Consider the following 20,852-nt stretch of genomic DNA (forward strand, 5'->3'; position numbering starts at 1 on the left):
TTGGTATGATTGATCCAGTATTCAAATTCCTTATTGCAAATGGCATTGTTTTCTTGGAAGGCAAAAGCAGAAACTTTTAATTGAATTCTACATTGAGGATAAGATTTGCTTTCTTCAGACAAGTTGTATATACACACACATACAACACACACAAAAGCAGGCTGCGAGTGTTAAAAAAATTCCTGTGTTGTGACAATTTTGAGAACCAGGAAAATGGCTTAACTACGTTAAAGTAAAATTGCTAAGCAGCGTTTTGCAGAGTGCAATACAAACTCATTCAGCTGAGGAGATATTTTGTAGGCTTTTCATCTTGTGTACCAAAGAACTCCCAAATTCTGACAAAAAAAAAAAAAAAAGATTACGCAGTGTCTTTATTTTGCATAAAGGCACCTAATCTGTAGGCATTTATTCTGAATCAAAAATCTTGATTGCTTGCAAATCTGGAAGCAAAAGAGTATTGTGGCAGAAAGGAAAGGCATGGCTAAATATGGATAAGCATATTTGTGCTGAGGGTAAGTAAAAGTGTTTGAAAAAATGATGGAAGGGATATGCTTGAACTGTGGGGTCTTTTGCAAGTCTTGCCTCCATGGTTTCAAATATAATTGCCACCACTGGGCTTTGAATCTTTTTCTCACTGAGAATCATGAATTGTTGTTGTTGTTGTTGTTATTAAAATGTGTATACCACCCTTCATCCGAAGATCACAGGGCTGTTCACAACATAGAAATACAAAATGAGAACGCAAAATATATAATCTTCTACATCCAATCTCTCTTACTGAGTAGTCTTCTCACTTTCTAGTTGCAATCACTAAATAGTTGCAATCAACAAACTAATAATAAGTTGGTTGTCCTTCCTCTTGATTTCATCTAAATCACACTAAGGCAAACATCAGATTATATAAAGTTTATTTCATGTTATAAAATGTAGAACCATATCTTAGAAAGCTTGTGCCTTAGAGCAGTGGTTCCCAACTGGGATAGAGATATCAACTTTTCCAAAAGTAAAGGGTCCATGGCTTGGCTTTCGAAAAACAGGGGGTCTGCAGTACTTAGCTTATTGGGAACCACTGCCTTAGAGCATGCCCACCAGAGGTGTAGTAAACCAGCTTGAACGAAATTGCATTCCAAATGTAAGCATTTAGAAGAAATAGTCTCTGAAGAGTTGAGTACTATTGATGGATTAGTTGCAGCTGAGTGTCCCAGGTTTTGGTGTAAAGAGAACTTACACTTCAAGTTTTCTAATTTGAGATGTTTTCTGATAAAAGAAATAGTCATCTGGTCTACTGACTGACTTCTATACCTGCTAACCAGCAGAAATGGTGGTATTAGATGGTGCTTTTTGCCACCACTTCAAGACTTGTCAGAAGTCCCTGAGCATTTGGAATGACTCTGTGTGGCAAAACTGGAGGTGTGGAGATGAGAGTAATTGCCTGTGTAGAGAAACTTTGTTTTAATGTTATGGTGGTGGTAAAACTGCTTAGAGGTTTTATTTACAATTAAGCAATATATAAATTTTGTTAAATAATTTATATTAAAATACTGTTTGGCATACATATTTAACTGCGTGAAGAAGAAAACCCTTGTCTTTTGCTCCAGGCTAGAGCCAAATAATATATGCATAATACATAGCATATGAATTCTGTTGGCAGCCTGCCATTTGGCAGTCAAACTGTCACAGTTGCCCACTGTTTATAAGGTTACAGCGATGTGCAGGCAAGGTTTCAACTTTTATGTATGGGGCAGTAGCATCTAAGTAGTCAGTTTTGTTGTTTAGTTGTTTAGTCGTGTCCGACTCTTCGTGACCCCATGGACCAGAGCACGCCAGGCACTCCTGTCTTCCACTACCTCCTGCAGTTTGGTCAAACTCATGTTGGTAGCTTTGAGAACACTGTCCAACCATCTTGTCCTCTGTCATTCCCTTCTCCTTGTGCCCTCAATCTTTCCCAACATCAGGGTCTTTTCCAGGGAGTCTTCTCTTCTCATGAGGTGGCCAAAGTATTGGACCCTCAGCTTCAGGAACTGTCCTTCCAGTGAGCACTCAGGGCTGATTTCCTTAAGAATGGATAGGTTTAATCTTCTTGCAGTCCATGGGACTCTCAAGAGTCTTCTCCAGCACCAGAATTCATAGAATCATAGAGTTGGAATAGACCACAAGGGCCATCGAGTCCAACCCCCTGCCAAGCAGGAAACACCATCAGAGCACTCCTGACATATGGTTGTCAAGCCTCTGCTTAAAGACCTCCAAAGAAGGAGACTCCGCCACACTCCTTGGCAGCAAATTCCACTGTCGAACAGCTCTTACTGTCAGGAAGTTCTTCCTAATGTTTAGGTGGAATCTTCTTTCTTGTAGTTTGGATCCATTGCTCCGTGTCCGCTTCTCTGGAGCAGCAGAAAACAACCTTTCTCCCTCCTCTATATGACATCCTTTTATATATTAGAATATGGCTATCATATAACGCCTTAACCTCCTCTTCTCCAGGCTAAACATGCCCAGCTCCCTTAGCCGTTCCTCATAAGGCATCGTTTCCAGGCCTTTGACCATTTTGGTTGCCCTCCTCTGGACACGTTCCAGTTTGTCAGTGTCCTTCTTGAATTGTGGTGCCCAGAACTGGACACAGTACTCCAGGTGAGGTCTGACCAGAGCAGAATACAGTGGCACTATTACTTCCCTTGATCTAGATGCTATACTCCTATTGATGCAGCCCAGAATTGCATTGGCTTTTTTAGCTGCCACGACACACTGTTGGCTCATGTCAAGTTTGTGGTCAACCAAGACTCAGATCCTTTTCACATGTACTGCTCTCAAGCCAGGTGTCACCCATCTTGTATTTGTGCCTCTCATTTTTTTTTTTTTGCCCAAGTGCAATACTTTACATTTCTCCCTGTTAAAGTTCATCTTGTTTGTTTTGGCCCAGTTCTCTAATCTGTCAAGGTCGTTTTGAAGTGTGATCCTGTCCTCTGGGGTGTTAGCCACCCCTCCCAGTTTGGTGTCATCTGCAAATTTGATCAGGATGCCCTTGAGTCCATCATCCAAGTCATTGATAAAGATGTTGAATAAGACCAGGCCCAAGACAGAACCCTGTGGCACCCCAGTAGTCACTCTTCTCCAGGATGAAGAGGAACCATTGATGAGCACCCTTTGGGTTCGGTCAGTCAGAAGCATCAATTCTTCGGCGATCAGCCTTCTTTATGGTCCAGCTCTCACTTCCATAGTGGACATTCCATTCAAATCTATTGGCCCATAATTATAGGTTTTGAATTGAGCAGAAACATGTTGATTGGTTGGAGGTCCTGGCCGAAGGGTATATAAAGCTAAGCTCAGTGCTGTTTCAGAGCCAGTTGGGCAGTCTGAGGAAACGTTAAGGAAGCCTGGAGTGAGAACCTGAAGCAGCAGCATACCTGAAGAGTATGGGATCAGCCTAGAGGCTGAAATCATGGAAGACAGAAGTGAGGAAGCTCTGCAAGAGAGGAGTTGGAAGGCTTCCAGCAACAGCTTTGGGGTATAACTGAGGACAGTGTGGCTGTAGCTGTCAGTTGACCGCAGGAAGCAGCGAGTTCCTGATTGTGTAAGGCTGTGAACCCTGTCCAGAAGGAAGATGTCAAGTAAAGCCTGTTGAACAAGCCTGTGAGTTTACTGAGGTGGACTTACAAAGGGCAGCTGCTTATGGTTATCTGTGTGGCTGCAGAAACTAAAACAAGCATCCAGACATCTTAAATCAACACCATTAAGCAACAATAACATCAACTACTGAACCAAGTCTAATAACCTAGCTGTAAGGAAACATATATTATAAGTAAGATTTATTAATTATCTTACCTTCAGCTTTTAACTACAAATCTCTGGTCTGTTTGTTCCATGCCAATACCCAGCTACGATACATTTGAAGGATAAAAGGTGAATGAAAGTATTGAAATACATGGTATTAGTGGAACTAAAAAGGAGATTAAGAGGGCAGGTAATTTATCATGGTGACACAATTGGTGGAATGAGAAAATGCCAGGACTACAGTTTCTGGCTAAGTGGAGAGGGTGGTGGGATAGTAAATAGTAGTGGGGTGTTTTTTTAATAATTAAAAAACCCAGTTGGTTCCAGTAAATTTTTGTCCCCTGTGTGCTAAGTTGTATCCCTGTAGCAGTACTAATTCATATCCTTTCCAGTTACGTCGGGTATTGCTTGCTGTGGTAAAACATGAGCAAAGGTTACCGTATTTACGCCAATCTAATGCTCCATTGAATCTAATGCACACCTCAGTTTTCAAAACCAAATAAGTATTTCCTGGCAAATGTAAATGCGCCATCAAATCTACTAATGTGTACCCTAATTTTCACGACGTGATTTGGCCCCTCAAAAAGTGTGCATTACTTTTGAGTCAATATGGTAATATCCCCCCTGGAAAACATCCTTAAGTCTGAGACACGGCATGTGGCTAATCTCTTCTCTTCTCTTCTCTTCTCTTCTCTTCTCTTCTCTTCTCTTCTCGGCTCCTCCCTTCAACTTATTTCAAGAAAGCATTTGGCAGTATCAGACTCAGCATATGCTGCACCATAAAGCAAATACTGCATGCCCAGTAATTTTCTAATAGCTATTGCTTTAATTATTCCCTTATATGCATTCCACATAAACCATTCTATTTGTATGCAGTGCAGCAATTAGGGGTGGGTGAGCCATATTGCACAAATCTGCAAAACACGAAAGGGGGAAGCTGTTAATAGGCTCTCCCAGGTTGCAGCGGATACATAGAGAGCAGCGGAGGCAGCTCATACAGGCATCTCGGCAGGTGTCGTCAACATTTTATGTTGAAAAGCCAGATGCGGCCAGATGGAAAATTGCATCTTTAACCCCTGAGGTCATGCAGCATGTCACCACTTTGCTTGATCCTCCTGCTAAGCGAGCTTATAACATCCCCTGCTGTCAACCTTGTTACTGCTTTAGTTTTCACAATAGAATTAAAATTAATTTGTCAGGGGTTTTTTCCTCCCTTTTTCTTTTTGGTCAAGTATTTAGGAAGTGGCACTAAATGCTGCTTTGGGAATGCTGGACATCTGTCATAGATAAAGAAAATCCAGCCCTTCCGTTAAGTGCTTGGTTTTTATTCCCCCTCTCCCTTCTCATTACTTACATAAATTTGTTGGGCCTCTGGAATCCCTCTTGAGTTATGAAAATCTTTGAAAGGCGGCAGGTATGCTATATAATAGACAAGCTGCAAAAAAATCGAGGTGAGGGTGCAGAGGCTGGCTTTTCATTTGCTTTGGATCAAGAAGACCACCAAAGCTGGTGCAGTGAAAGCCTTCCAGTTTCTTTCCCTCTGGGGTGATTTAAGATGACCCGGTCCCTCGCTGAAGGAAAACCGTATTCCTTAGTCTAGATCTCATGCTCCAGGACAGAAACATATCTCTCTTTTCCTGATCAGTGGGAAGAGTGCACTGACTTAAACCTTCAAAGTGGCTTTCTCTTTATGGTAATAACGAAATTCTAATACGATGTGGAACTAGTCTTTCCTTTCATGACCGCTGGTTGCATCAATCCAGTGCATGTGTCATGTTTATTGTTCATAGACCATAGACCAGCCTGGGACCGTGTCCTTCCTCTCTTCCCTTCCCTTCCTTGCCTTCACTATTATTTAGCAGTATATGTCTCTGTTGTTAATCTAGGGTGAAATGGGACATCGAACCCTGTTTGAGAGGAAACACAACTAGTGTTTTCCATGGTTAGCTTTGGGGTCCATGTAATACTAAAATTCAGGCAGGGAAGGGAATGGGCCGTTGGATTTTCTCTTGGCAGAGGCGGAAGAAACATGTCTTCCCAAGGCTGGCTCCATGTTTTTCCTTGGCTAGATTTGGACCTTTTCACTTTCAGTCTAGGTTTGTCTGCGTAAAACTACATAGCTTTCAATATAGGTTGTTTCACTCAAAGTAACGGTAATGTAGTGACTCTCTTATCTGAAGTCATGAATGTAGACTTAGAATCTTTTCACATGTGTCTTCACGCACAGTATATTTTGTGAATGTGTGCACCAAAGGCGATTTAGTGATTTGCATGAAATCCTTTTGAGTATGCCCTTGGTGATGCCTCTGACTGTGTCACTTTTGCAGCAGCCCCAGAGTGTTGGTTTGCCTCTGAGTGACAGATATGCTTCGGATATAGTGCAATCCACGAAGGCCTCAGCTTTATCCCGTGATGGCTTTGCAGCGGCAGCTCAGCCCTCCATGACCCAAAGGCTCAATTATTGTAATTCCCTCTTAGCGCAGCTTACAAGCAGAACATCGCTGTAGCTGGCAGCACTTTCAGGACGTCGCATCACATCTGCTTATGCCTTGGAGAAGACATGCTGTGTTAAGCTTGTCCTTTATTTATTGCTTGGGTGGCCTTTGGTCATGGATAGGGTAGTTTTCAAAGCCCCTGGCTGATAGAAGGCATTGTTGCCTTTTTCATCTGCCTAGCAATTGTCCTTAAGAGTGTGTTGTTAAGCTCGTGTTCTACCTGACTTGCTAGTGTACAAAGGGGGCTAGGTAAGTGCAATTCTAGGTTTCTGTTGTGGGGTTTCTCTAAAGCTATCTATGAGAGCCAGTGGCCAGAACATTGGTCTTGGGTCAGGAAGACCCAGGTTCAAAACCCTTCTCAGCCATAAAGTTAACTGAGTGACTTTTGGCCACATGATCTAATCAGGCCTGTTATCAGCAGAGTCCAGGAGGATTTGGAAAGAATCCCATCTGAAAGAGAAGGAAAGCTGGCCACATCCACATGTCACAATAAGCCGGAGTTTGAAGTTTATCCTGATTTTTTTGTGCATGAGCCGAATGTATGCTGCCCAGTTTGCTCTTGCTTTACTCTTTCCTGAGGCATACAGAAAAAATGAACAATAAAGTTGTGGTTAAGCTCAGCCTCCCACTAGTTCTGAGTCCGGGGTTCTAAACAAGCTAGCCACAAACCATGGTTTTAAGGTTGAATAGTGATCATGATAGGGAGAAACAAACCACAGTCATGGATTCTGATGAAATGGCAAATCAAGGGTGAATAATGTTCTTTGGTTGGAGCAGGTCCCACAGGACTCACAGCCAAGATGGTCCAAATTTCACTCTGGCTTTCTGGAGTGTTTATCATCCACCTCTAGACCAACCCTTGGAACCACTTCAGCACTATTGCATAGGGTTGCAGCCAGTGCTGGTCCTACTCAGAGCAGACCCATTGAAATGAATGGGCATGACTAACTTTGTTGTTGTTGTTTAGTCGTTTAGTCATGTCTGACTCTTCGTGACCCCATGGACCAGAGCACGCCAGGCACTTCTGTCTTCCACTGCCTCTCGCAGTTTGGTCAAACTCATGCTGGTAGCTTTGAGAACACTGTCCAACCATCTCATCCTCTGTCGTCCCCTTCTCCTTGTGCCCTCAATCTTTCCCAACATCAGGGTCTTTTCCAGGGAGTCTTCTCTTCTCACGAGGTGGCCAAAGTATTGGAGCCTCAGCTTCACGATCTGTCCTTCCAGTGAGCACTCAGGGCTGATTTCCTTAAGAATGGAGAGGTTTGATCTTCTTGCAGTCCATGGGACTCTCAAGAGTCTCCTCCAGCACCATAATTCAAAAGCATCAATTCTTCGGCGATCAGCCTTCTTTATGGTCCAGCTCTCACTTCCATACATCACTACTGGGAAAACCATAGCTTTAACTATACGGACCTTTGTTGGCAAGGTGATGTCTCTGCTTTTTAAGATGCTGTCTAGGTTTGTCATTGCTTTTCTCCCAAGGAGCAGGTGCCTTTTAATTTCGTGGCTGCTGTCACCATCTGCCGTGATCATGAAGCCCAAGAAAGTAAAATCTCTCACTGCCTCCATTTCTTCCCCTTCTATTTGCCAGGAGGTGATGGGCCCAGTGGCCATGATCTTAGTTTTTTTGATGTTGAGCTTCAGACCATATTTTGCGCTCTCCTCTTTCACCCTCATTAAAAGGTTCTTTAATTCCTCCTCACTTTCTGCCATCAAGGTTGTGTCATCTAACTTAGTTCCATACTTGTTATGGGTCTACTTTAGATACCTTAGCTGAATATAATACCCCCCTTTTTAAATGCCCTATCCCGACCTATCCATATTCCAACCACATTGCTTTCCCTTTTTAGTTTCCCTTTCTATCCTGAAGTACAATGCACCATATCTACACCCTGTCCCCATAATATATCTGTAAAAGCAGCAACTGCACCAAGAGCATTTTGTGAGTAACGGAGGCTGTGTACAACAGCGCACAGGCTTTGAACAACAATAGAGTTTGCCCTGCAGGCTGGAAGGAGCGACAGAAAAGTCTAGGATGCCAGAAAGTGCCCTTTATCATGTGCTTTAGCAACCCTGTGTGACATGGCTTTTAAAGGGGGTAGATGGGAGGATTTAAGCTCCCTTCCCAGCTGTTTGCTCACATTTTCCTTTTGATGCTCCATCTCTCTCCTCTTCCTTCCCTGCTGCTCATTCCATCATCTTCCCTCTTCCCCACAGTTCCTCTTCCTTGCGGCTGTGTCTGAGCGATGCACCTTGCCACAGGTAGAGAGAGGGGATGCAAGCAAAGCTCTTCACTCCCTTTGGGTTCTCGCTTTGATTTCTCTGAAGTTGCAGGGCAGGCAGCCGTTTGCTATCAGCTTGCAGAAAGGGGGGTCAGCGATTCGTGTCATCTCTCTTCAGTCAGCACTTCTCCGCTGTTTCCTTCTGTTTTGACTACAGGGACGACATGTAGCCTGTGTAACTGCTGCCTTTTTAAGCAGGTGCGGCTTGCAGCTGTGATCAAAGAGGGGAAGCTTCTCTCCATGCAAATAGCATCTTTCTGTTCTGTTCGCAGCCTTGTCAGTAGCTGACACCCTTTGGCAGCGATTCTACTATCAGCCGCTTAACTGGGGTGAGCAGAAACGGAAAGGAAGGGCAAATGTTCCTTTCTCACAGTCCTTTTGATGTTATATTGAAATGATAATCTTCTAGTGGGGAATGGGGATTTTGTGCCTCCACTGTCAGCTCTTTCTACAAGGATTCCCCATGCTGCCACGAGTCGCTGTAAGCTAATGCCTGGGACTTGAGACAGCCTGCGGACGCCCAGAGGAACGACCGTGCGATAATATATTACGATAGACAGGTTTGTGTCATTGGATGAGAGAGAACGGGGAAGAACCTCCTGCCATTTGTCATTTTGTAGGACTCCGTTTTGTGAACCCAAAAAGATCAAGATTATGCCAGGTTCGTGGAACAGAAAAAATACATTTTTTGTTGTGGCTTCTCCCCCACCCTTTCCCAGTTACCTACCATGAATGTCATGGCATCAGTCATGGGAGCACAGCTACATTTTAAATCATGGTCAGTCCTAGAAAGGAAATAAGTTTTCTTATATTTCATCAGCTGACATGCAAGCCCCAATCTTCTGTGTCATTTTGACGTGATTCTTTGTCCAGAATCTACTTCAGTGCCCCTGCTGGCCAATATTTTTTCTGGAAAGGAATTTGCAAAAGTCTCAATGGGATGATGGTGGCAATTTGAACTTCCCCTCCTGCTCATTTCTCCCGACCTCTCCACTTAAAAGAGAGCATAAGTCAGATCATGAGTTAGCTCTTACTGCTTAGTCTGTCATGACACATACCTGTGAACATACGCCTGAGAATCTAGAGCTTGTTCTCATACATGTGCTGATAGGAAAGATGTGAAATATGCTTGGGAAGTTCCTGTATCTTATAAGGGTGTGTGTGTGTGCGCGCGCACATGCGCATAGATCCCACATGCACACTTAAGGGTCATGCTGGATGTGATGCTCAATCCAATTTAAAGTAGAGAGTGGGATTTAAAGTGCAGCACTTTAAAACTGAGGCTGATCGCTGAAGAATTGATGCTTTTGAATTATGGTGCCGGAGGAGACTCTTGAGAGTCCCATGGACTGCAAGAAGATCAAATGCATCCATTCTTAAGGAAATTAGCCCTGAGTGCTCACTGGAAGGACAGATCGTTAAGCTGAGGCTCCAATACTTTGGCCACCTCATGAGAAGAGAAGACTCCCTGGAAAAGACCCTGATGTTGGGAAAGATGGAGGGCACAAGGAGAAGGGGACGACAGAGGACGAGATGGTTGGACAGTGTTCTTGAAGCTACAAACATACTCTTGAGAGTCCCATGGACTGCAAGAAGATCAAATGCATCCATTCTTAAGGAAATTAGCCCTGAGTGCTCACTGGAAGGACAGATCGTTAAGCTGAGGCTCCAATACTTTGGCCACCTCATGAGAAGAGAAGACTCCCTGGAAAAGACCCTGATGTTGGGAAAGATGGAGGGCACAAGGAGAAGGGGACGACAGAGGATGAGATGGTTGGACAGTGTTCTCGAAGCTACAAACATGAGTTTGACCAAACTGTGGGAGACAGTGGAAGACAAAAGTGCTTGGGGTGCTCTGGTCCATGGGGTCATGAAGAGTCGGACACGACTAAACGACTAAACAACAACACTTTAAAACTGGAAGAGGCTGAAAGTGACTCTCACTTGGAGGAAAAGAACAGTTTTAGTAGTGTTGCTCTTTAAATCTCTCCCCACCTTTCCACTTCCTAGAGAATTGGTGGGACCTGGCTTAGGCCTTGCTGCTGTCACAACTTAATTGCACCCTTGGTTAGATGGAACACTATTCCAAAACAAAATTTATTCCCGAAACCAGTGCTCATAACTGCAGTTTAATTAGAGTTTGTACTTTTTTTGTGTGCTTGTGTATTGAATGAGTCATCTCTTTCGTTATTAATATTTTTCTGCTGCACTGCTGAAGCGTGAGACGTGCTTTTTCTGGCTCAGGCAGAGGGTCCATCAAGTCCAGCACTCCTTCCAGCAGTGGCCAGCCCACTGCCAGGAAACGGCATCACTGCCGCTGCATCCTTTGAGTGGCTGCCAGGCTTTGGACTTTGTTGACATGGGGGGGGGGCAATATCAAGCCATTTCCAAAGCCCAAGTAAAAGTGTGCCTCTCTCTCAAAACTGGAGTGGTATGGTTTCTTTATTTAAAAAAGCATTTAGTATTCCAGGTCCCTCTCCCACTCGGCTCCTCTTCATAGCACACATCTGTGTGGACTATAAATTCCCAGCGGGTGTGTTTACTTTAAGAGATTTCCTGTCCAGATTATGAAAATAAATGCCACACCTTAGCATTTTATCCTCCTTTAGCATCTTGTGTAGATGCTTTACTTGAAGTGAGCCTCTGAAGTTCTGCACATTCGGAGTTAATGGAGGAAGAGATGATGTTTGATCCCTAATCAGACTTTTGGCACCACTGCCTGCATGGGGACATGCCTTCCCTCTCCCTTCCTCCTCCCCATTCATTCATTCATTCATTCTCTTTTTTATATTCAGGTCCTCCCCCCCCCCCTCCAGCTAGCCCTCTGGGACCTCCAGCCTCTGCTTGCCTCCAGCCTTTTCACTCCTCCCTTCATCCACCCACCCATGAATTCTCTTCTCACCCTCTAGGCAAAGGCTGCTTCAGCCAGTCAGCCTGCTGCGCTCCAGCCTTTCTCCTGCCTGGTGCTGTGCTTACTTTGCTGCAAGGAGAAAAGCCAAGCGGTGCTGTACCATATCTGCAGCTGCAGAGAGGGCCAGCGCTACTGAATGGAGGGAGGTATTCCTCTGTCCATGGGCTCACACACCGGGGGCTGAATCATGAAGGGCTGCTCAGTTTACTGTTGTTGTAGCTCTCACAGCCAGACTCCCCCCCCCCTTTAAACCTGCAAAACGTGGGGGTGATGGATTGTATTTGGCTTTGGAATTGGCATTTTAAACATTTTTTTTAAAAACGTTTTAAGAAAAGTATATCACATGTTTCATTTGAAGTAAGATCTGCCTCAGAAAAAGTGTGATGTCCTGTTGTTTTCTGCTGCCCTTTGTGAGGGGCGGGAGGGGTGTCCCTGTCACAGTATGCTGAAGAAAACTAGATTTTTCCTCTTCCATGGGCTGCTGTCACTTCAGCTCGCAGAGAAGGAGAAAATTGGCTTCCAGTGTGAACCCAGACATTTCATTTTCAGACCATAACGATAGGTTCCTCTGAAATATTCTCATTCCTGTTTATACACACCAAGTTCACTTCTAGCATTCATTTGCACCTTGTCCTTTCCTGCTACCAGTATCTCTTCACCTTACCAACTCAAGGAAAGGAGGGGGGGAAACTATAATTGGGATAAATGTCGTTTATTCATAGTCCGTACAGGAGTCTCGTATGCTCAGCTACCTCTTTGGGCGCTCTTCTCTGTTACTGCTTCTTTCTTCCTTGCAAGACCTCTTGTGTACAGTGTGGAATGGGCCGTGTCATTGTTTTGACAGCTGATAACCACCAGCGGAGGTTTCGCATCTACTGTGTTGCTTGTTATCCTGCCCTGTTGAGGAACTGTCATTTGCCCCAAGATGCTCTAGTAATTTAATTCCGGCTTCCTGTATGTAAGTAATGCTATTTGCAATGCACTGCCGTTGCCTGCATCCTCCCCCCTTCTGCTTCTGATAAGGCTGCGAATGTTGTTTTTTAAAAAAATACCATTTCCCAGAACCGGAAGAGCCAGGTCCATTAATTGGGCCATTTCAATATCCGTACCTTCTGTTTCCTGCTACTCTTTCCACTTGCTGATTAGCTTCTGTCGAAAGGGCCTCTCTCTCTCTCTTGTACTGGCTTTGACAAACACTAGAAAGTGAATGTGCGTATTTGACGGATGCATCTTATGCGTCAGATGTCAAATACTTGGAGCTCTGCATCGCTTGAACTGCAGCCTTTCCAGTGCTCTCCAGCTGAACAACCTCATGATGAGCCTCTTGGTGTGAGGAGAGCTCTCCAGGGAATGGCCTTGGTGCGTGAGGCGCACAGTGGTGTGTGGGGAAGCCACTCGCCACTTGTTCTCTCCAGGGGTGCCTTGACAGGTGTTTTCAAGAAGCGTTGCGGCCAAGCTACTTTGCCACATTGGAGATGGGAAGTGGGTCCCAACAGCCAGGCTGATTCAAATCGCCTATAGCATTTGGTGCAAGGCCTTCTGGATCCCCTGCTTTTTGTTGTGCCTCAATTAAAATGGCAATGTTCTAGTGACTAAATAAAATTTCAAGCAAGCCTTTTTTGTTGTTGTTCTGGAAAGGTAAAAAGGTAAAGGTAAAGGGACCCCTGATAATTAGGTCCAGTCGTGACCAGCTCTGGGGTTGCGGCGCTCATCTCGCTTTAGTGGCCGAGGGAGCCGACATACAGCTTCCGGGTCATGTGGTGAGCATGACTAAGCTGCTTCTGGCGAACCAGAGCAGTGCACGGAAACACTGTTTACCTTCCCGCCAGAGTGGTACCTATTTATCTACTTGCACTTTGACGTTCTTTTGAACTGCTAGGTTGGCAGGAGCGGCGACTAAGCAACGGGAGCTCACCCCGTTGCGGGGATTTGAACCGCTAACCTTCTGATCAGCAAGTCCTAGGCTCTATGGTTTAACCCACAGCGCCACCCACGTCCCTGGGAATGCAGCTATCAAGCTTCAGCACAGAAGTGACACTGCAAGCTTCCCCTGTTTCCCAAAATGCTGTGGAATTCTCAGGAACAAGAGAGAACCCATCTGCATATCCATGGCACACGAGTAGAAAAAGTATTTCTTTGCTTCTCTCTTTGTTTTCTCCTACCATTCGGCTTCGGCGCGCAGAGTGCCTCAGAAGGACAGCACAGCTGTGACGATGCTATCCTGCCCCCTTTTCCCAGCTTCAGTCTCAGGAGGAAGACTTTCCATGCTTCACGCAGGGTGGCAGAGCACTCATCGTGACTCGTGTGGCAAGTGGAACCCTTGCTCGCAGAATCCAGCTTTTTTCTTGGGGCAGGAGTTCGGTTTGGCTTTTTACATAGGCCTGAACGTGAGGGCCTTATGCTCACGACTGTTTGTGGCAAGGGTTGTGCCCCTGGGTTGTCACTTCTGTTATAAATTCGGTTTGCAATATAGATGGACAAATGGGAACTGCGCCACGGTTGCAGTGTATTCCCAGCACCTAAGAAGACGGGTGGCGTCAGGGCCACAGAAAGCCTGAAACAGGCGTTCTCTAGTGTTGACTCTCTGAGGTGAGGGATGTTTCAGTAATGGGAAGGGATCAATGACACTTCTTTTTCTCACTGTGACAGGTCGCCTTCTGCTGTAAAGCTGAAGTGAGGGAGAGACAGTTCTGGATAATTTCTTTTTCTGAAACATCCCTGTATAATGCAAGACAGTTATCTTCTCTACCCCCTGCCCCTCAAATTCACCAGGATGTGAGATGTCAGGGTCATGAACACATGTTTTCTCCCCATCCTCCCATGATCCTTTAAAAAAATACCAATGTTTGTAACTGCCACCCTAACATTCACTGTCTTAACTGCTCTCAAATGTAGACTTAATAAGTGTACCTCAAACAGTCTGCCTAACTTCTTGTTTCTTTAGGGATCCACCGATCCCCTCTGCTTCTCTCTCTCTTGACTCAGCTGCTGTCAGCAGTACCCCAAGGGAACTCATATTGGAGTTTTCTGGATCTTTAAATTTTAAAAAAACAAAAACACAAATGTAGGCATTTCTACAGAGTACCCAAGTATGTAGGAAACAGTACTGTATTTTTGGACGGCCCCAGTGCTTTTTTTCTGGGGGGGGGGGTACGCATACCCCTAAACATTTTTTGAATCTTTGTACTTTTGTCCATTTACTGTACAGTGGTACCTCAGGTTACATACGCTTCAGGTTACATATGCTTCAGGTTACAGACTCCGCTAACCCAGAAATAGTGCTTCAGGTTAAGAACTTTGCTTCAGGATGAGAACAGAAATCGTGCTCTGGCAGTGCAGCAGCAGCAGGAGGCCCCATTAGTTAAAGTGGTGCTTCAGGTTAAGAACAGTTTCAGGTTAAGTACGGACCTCCGGAATGAATTCAGTACTTAACCTGATGTACCACTGTATTTATTTTTCCCAATTTGAACAATAAAATAGTGATTTTCTTGAGTCAAAATGAGAGTACCCCTAAATATTTTTTTTTTAGAAAAAAAGCACTGGGTGGCCCCATTTCACTTCCAGGCTGAATAAACACTTCACCACCCAAGTTTGCTGCTAGAGGAAATGATGTACTGTTCAGAAGTAGCTTTGCAGTGCTTGGGGGAAGCTCCCTGTGGTAAATGGCATCTGTATACCATTGACGACAGCAACGCAGCGCAGTCTGGTTTTTTGCTGATTGATCACTGCTGTTGGCATCCCCTTTAGACCAAGCCGGCATGTAGTGAGAGGGCATTGCATCACTGCGCCGAGCATAATGAACAGATGCAGGAGCTCTCCTTTCCAAGATTCCGCAGCTATGATATTTACACAGCCACTTAGCAAAAGCTGCAATTATAAAACCAGTGGTATTCAGATGGTGTATAATTTGTGTACACAATACCATGAAAGACTAATCCACCCTTTAGGCGAAGTTCCTGTTGAGTCTAGCTAATTACCATGGGACACATCATGTTGCATGTGTTCGCAAGGAAGCCGGAGACGGGTCTCAGTGCTTATGCAGTGCGTAGTAGCCCTTGGTATTAACTGTGATTCTGAATTGTGAAATTGTAGAACAGAGGTCCACACGCATCTGCATTTGGGACAGAAGCATAGCTGTCAACTTTCAGTTTTGAAAATAAGGGATCAGCAGCCTCAAAATAAGGGATCAGCAGCCTCACCTGTCCCGGGGACAGCCTATGGGATATCTAACAATCCAAGATAGCAGCAGGAAGCAGCGGGAAACGGTGCTGGAATAAGGGAATTTCCTGCAAAAAAAGGGAAGGTTGACAGCTGTGGACAAAAGAATGCATCGATTTTGTTTGTGTCTTAAGTCTTCTACACTGAGCGTACTTTCAGTTCCTAATAAATATAGCAGAGCACACTCACACATACATGTGCATGCAGAGAAATGGCACATACATGTATGATTAAATTTACATCTATTATTTTTGAAGCTTGTTAATGGCAACCTCAGATGTTAATTAGAAATAACCTTGAAGCTGTGAGGAAGCACATTGAAATACAGCATATCTGCTAAGACATCTATGTTAAAAATGCAGTCACTGAAGATCTGTCTCTCCAGGCACACCTTTCAAGGCTTTTACCTTTTGAGAAGAAATGCTTCAGTAACATAGGGAGTTTTGAAGCCTGAGATATATTCTCTCTCTCTCTCTCTCTCTCTCTCTCTCTCCCTCTCTCCCCCTCTCTCTCTGTGTGTGTGTGTGTTTGTCGGAACACAGTTAAATACTCAATTGTAAAGCATTTTTGTATTTCAAGTGCTGCTCATAAAATGGTTCTGTTGGTTCATTTATGGAGTTCTTCCCTTTGAAAAGTGGCTGAATTTTCTGTTTCATTATCTGTTATGTTGTTGACCCTGGCTGCTCCTGGATGAGTGGGGCTGCTTCAACACTCCATCTGTGGTATCGTCTATATTTTATTGAAGCATAATTGAGCTTTTCATGTATTTTAGTTCTGCACCTTCTGTAGTTAAATTGATGTCGGTCCTTGTCATCTGTCTGCAATTACTGCCCCTAAAGTGTATAGAAATTTTTATTTCCAAGGTGTGTGGTCTTAACTCCCTCACCACTTAAATGTTTTAGAATTTTAGTGCAGAAATGAACATCTTGGCTCTGTCTGGATGTAAAAATGAGCTTTAATATTATTATTTTTTATCATTGGTAGCTCTTTACTTGTTCCAACAAGAGAGATTTCCCCTTCCTTGAGATCTAAAAACACTTTCCTTGGCAATCACTCGGAGCCAAGTAAGATTGTCTTCCATAAACACGGTTTTAACAGTAAGTGATGGTGGAGGCCAATTCTGGATCCACACGTCCTTCCACAGTGGGGACATGGGTTCCCAGGCGGGAGTTGATCACAGTGTGGATTTGCCAATTCTCTATATGACAGCAACAATTGCAGATAACAGTGGCTCTCAAAGTGAACCATTTACAGTGGGATCAGGTGTTAAACAGGGTTGTGTTATTGCCCCAATTCTATTCATTATTTTCATTGCCAGTATCCTACACTTTGTCGAAGGGAAACTCCCCACTGGGGTAGAAATCATATATCGAACAGATGGAGAGCTCTTCAATCTGAGCAGGCTGAAAGCAAAGAGTAAGGTTACCGTAACTTCCGTCATAGAGCTTCAGTATGCTGATGACAACGTAGTGTGTGCACACTGAGAGGATGACCTCCAAACCATCCTAAATATCTTCACAGAAGCTTACGAAAACACCAGGGAAGCCTTTAACAAGGGCAACTCTCAGTTTTGAAAGAGAAAGGGGTGCCTCTGTAATAAGGTGTTTGATGGGAGTTGTGGTCCAAAAAGTTCAGGACGAGGTTGAGGAAGGCTGGTTTAAATTGTGAGAGGGCAGCAAGATGCTGATGCAACAGCATTAAAACCCGTGAAGGCAGAGGACTTGCAGGGACATCCAGAAATATTGAGCAAGCATGATCTTTGCACCCAGGTGGTAAGCAGGCCAGATTCCAGGTAGATTTATTCTTCTGACATCCTTCACTGTGTGTGCGAAATAATCTTGTCTAGCCAGCTTTCTTTTTGTAGGTGAAGCAATTATGCTGAATTTTAAGCATCCCGCTCTGCAATTCTGATGGGTCACTTTCCAACCCTTTGTTCTGCTAAAAGCTGTTAAGTCTTTTTTGGCAGAGTAGTTAATGGAGAAGCAAAGTGATCAGTTCAGCATGTCAACCTTCCCTCTCTTGCTAATGCAGGAACTCCTTGGCTGGTCACCTGCAGGGTACATAGAAATTAAATAACACTTCCTTGTAAAACCATGTGCTGTACAGATGACCACAGTGTGGTGTCGTTTTGTATGTGAGTGCACGCTAGCCCTTGGTATACATTGAAAGGGAATGCAGTGGTACCCTGGGTTAAGTACTTAATTTGTTCCAGAGGTCCATACTTAACCTGAAACTGTTCTTAACCTGAAGCACCACTTTAGCTAATGGGGCTTCCTGCTGCCGCTGCTCCGCTGGAACATGATTTCTGTTCGCATCCTGAAGCAAAGTTCTTAACCTGAAGCACTATTTCTGGGTTAGCGGAGTCTGTAACCTGAAGTGTATGTAACCTGAAGCGTATGTAACCCGAGGTACCACTGTAGTGTTTGTTCTCTGCTTAATCGTATGATAGCCTGAGAGTTTTGAAGAGCTTGTGTGCTTTTTGGACATTTTGAGAAGAACTAAGGCTTTTTTTATTCACAGAGATGATGCACATTCTGCTAAAGACAGCAAAATCTCTCCCCGTTCTCTCCTCCACCTACAAAGCCCCAGTACAGTGAATCTCCAAAGGGTATCTTCCAGCTTCAGCAGGGAGACTAAATGCCCTTGGATTAAGTTATATCCATTTTGCAAGTGATCTTGGAAGCCAATTTAGTTGGAAGGTGAGTTAGATTGTTTAGGATCTTGGCCTCAGCCATACCTCCAATTCAGCAGGGTACAGTAATAGGCATCTTTTGCTCTGTAGGTGAATCCTGCCAAGATGTTTAACTGCAGTGGAAAATGAATTTAATAGTTGTTTTTCAGTGGCATGTTACTTGGATCTTACAATATGTATTGTTGTTTGCAGTTACATCAGTGCATGATATCAGCAGAAGTTGCCTACACACACACACACACACACACACACACACACACACACACACTACAGATTAGACATGATATATGTGCATAAGAAACCTTTCTAAGTAGTAGAAGAAGAGGAGTTTGGACTTGATATTCCGCCTTTCACTCCCTTTAAGCAGTCTCAAAGCGGCTACCATTCTCCTTTCCCTTCCTCCCCCACAACAAACACTCTGTAAGGTGAGTGGGGCCGAGAGACTTCAGAGAAGTGTGACTAGCCCAAGGTCACCCAGCAGCTGCATGTGGAGGAGCGGAGACGCGAACCCAGTTACCCAGATTACGAATCCACTGCTCTTAAACACTACACCACGCTGGGTTGCCATGATGTTGCATTCCTGTGATGAGTTTTGTAAGGAAATTTCACTTTAGTAGGATTTGCACAACCCATTGTTGAATACAAGGATGTGTCTCTGATCTGTATGTGCAAGTTTTAACCATCAGCTAGGATGCTCATACTCAAAAGGATGCTGAGAATTCCTTAATATGCATTATAAAAAATAAAAAAGGAGTTAGGTTTTTACTATGCAATAAACCTAGATGATAGAAAGCTCTTAGACCAGGGGTCAACAACCTAAGGCCCATGGGCTGGAAGCGGCCCGCGGAGGTTGTTTGACTGGCCCCCGAGCCGCCCCCAAACTGAGTGGCCTGCTTGCATGCTGAGCTAAACCAGCGCAGCGCGGTGTGGGGACTCACTTCCACAGGCAGACACCAAAAATCGTGGGCGGGCACGCTCACGCACGCACGTGATCTGGCCGACAGAGGGATCTCCTCGGGACTGATCCAGCCCAGGCAAGATAAACCTTGCTGACTCCTGTCTTAAACCATGCTTGTTGAGCTACACTTAAAAAATAATAATTAAAAAAAAACACAACTCCTACAGAAATTGAGGCAATGAACCAGTATATAATACAAAGTTATCTTTCTGTATAGGCAGATTCAAACATGATACTTTTTCATGCCCCCCCCCCAGCTTTGGAATGGTAGCAAATGGGAAATGTTACCTGCGCATATATCTGCATTGTGACATTATTATTTGCACTTGCACTTCTTCATAGGCATCCCTCCCAAACACCACTGTGCAGTGAAAAAATGTTAGATCGAAATCTGCCCTGCCTCTTTAGATGAGCTGTGCTGGGATTGTATAAAATAAGAAGAGGCACTAAATTGTTTTGCCACCTGATGTTCAAAGACTATGCAAATCATGGAGGATTAAGAACTTCTTGGACAAAATTTAGCAGAAACAACAGAAAGAAAGCAGGGTGACTACTAGGCCGCCAGCAAAGGAATGTAGCCTTCCCTATCAGTTGTCACTCCAGGTGTGTGGGCAACTTCTGAGATGCTGCCTCCCTTGCTTTGTCTGTTCCCCGAAGCTGTGTGTTAAATAAAAACATGCATACGATCAATTTAGCTTGCAATTAAACATTTTCCTTAAGCAGTTGGCACTACGACAACTGATAATTACCATGCACAACACTTTGAAAAAGCCTTATTATGCTTGTTTATGTAGGATCACTCTTGGCATAATAATAAGCTATCATTACTACAAATGTACTTACTGTACGAGCACACCTTAATGTAATCGCAAGGCTCAATTAATCACACGGGAGAATTAAAATGAGTGACTTTAATCTTCCTAAATTAAATGCTTATCAAAAGAGCTTTGAAACTTCAGGGCACGTTTACCTAAGTTTTGCTTTATAGGTATCTTATATATATGTATATATGTATCTTAACTAAACTGCCTAGGGTCACGTTCTCACTTCCCATCTTCTCGCCTTTTTTCTTCTGTGCGTAATGGTTATCAAGCTGTGGTCGTCCCGCCCCCCCCCCAATGTCTCTCTTGGGAAGTTGCTTCCACTGTGCTTGGCTCCTTTGGCAAAGATCACAAGGGCTAATAAGCTTTCCTTCTAAGTTGGCAAGTATATTCCTGACACTTGGTTCATCATGCTACGCAGTCAGTTTACTTAAAGGAAATAGGCTGGGGCAGGGGCGGGTGTGCAATAACAACACAAAAAGGCTAGATTGGCGATTCCTGTGAAACTGATCTCTGCCAGCTTTGGCAGAGCCTTGGAGTGACTGTGGCTGAATGACAGAGCATGTACTTTGCATATAGAAAGTCCAAGGTTCCATTCTGGGAATTTCTAGTTAAAATTGTCCTTGGCTAGCAGAGCTGGGGAATACACCCCCCCACACACTTCCTGTATGAGACCATGAAGGTGATATTAGCCACTAGGTGATAGT

The 20,852-nt window shown here is 44.2% G+C and overlaps 1 protein-coding gene across 3 annotated transcripts in view; it reads left to right on the forward strand.

Annotated features, from left to right (window-relative positions):
* SHQ1 (SHQ1, H/ACA ribonucleoprotein assembly factor) overlaps positions 1 to 20,852 on the forward strand; it is a 67,636-nt gene that overhangs the window by 33,836 nt on the left and 12,948 nt on the right. The window lies entirely within an intron of this gene.

Source organism: Podarcis liolepis, assembly GCF_965112155.1.
Source record: "Podarcis liolepis genome assembly, chromosome: 2".
NCBI classification, from domain to species: domain Eukaryota; kingdom Metazoa; phylum Chordata; class Lepidosauria; order Squamata; family Lacertidae; genus Podarcis; species Podarcis liolepis.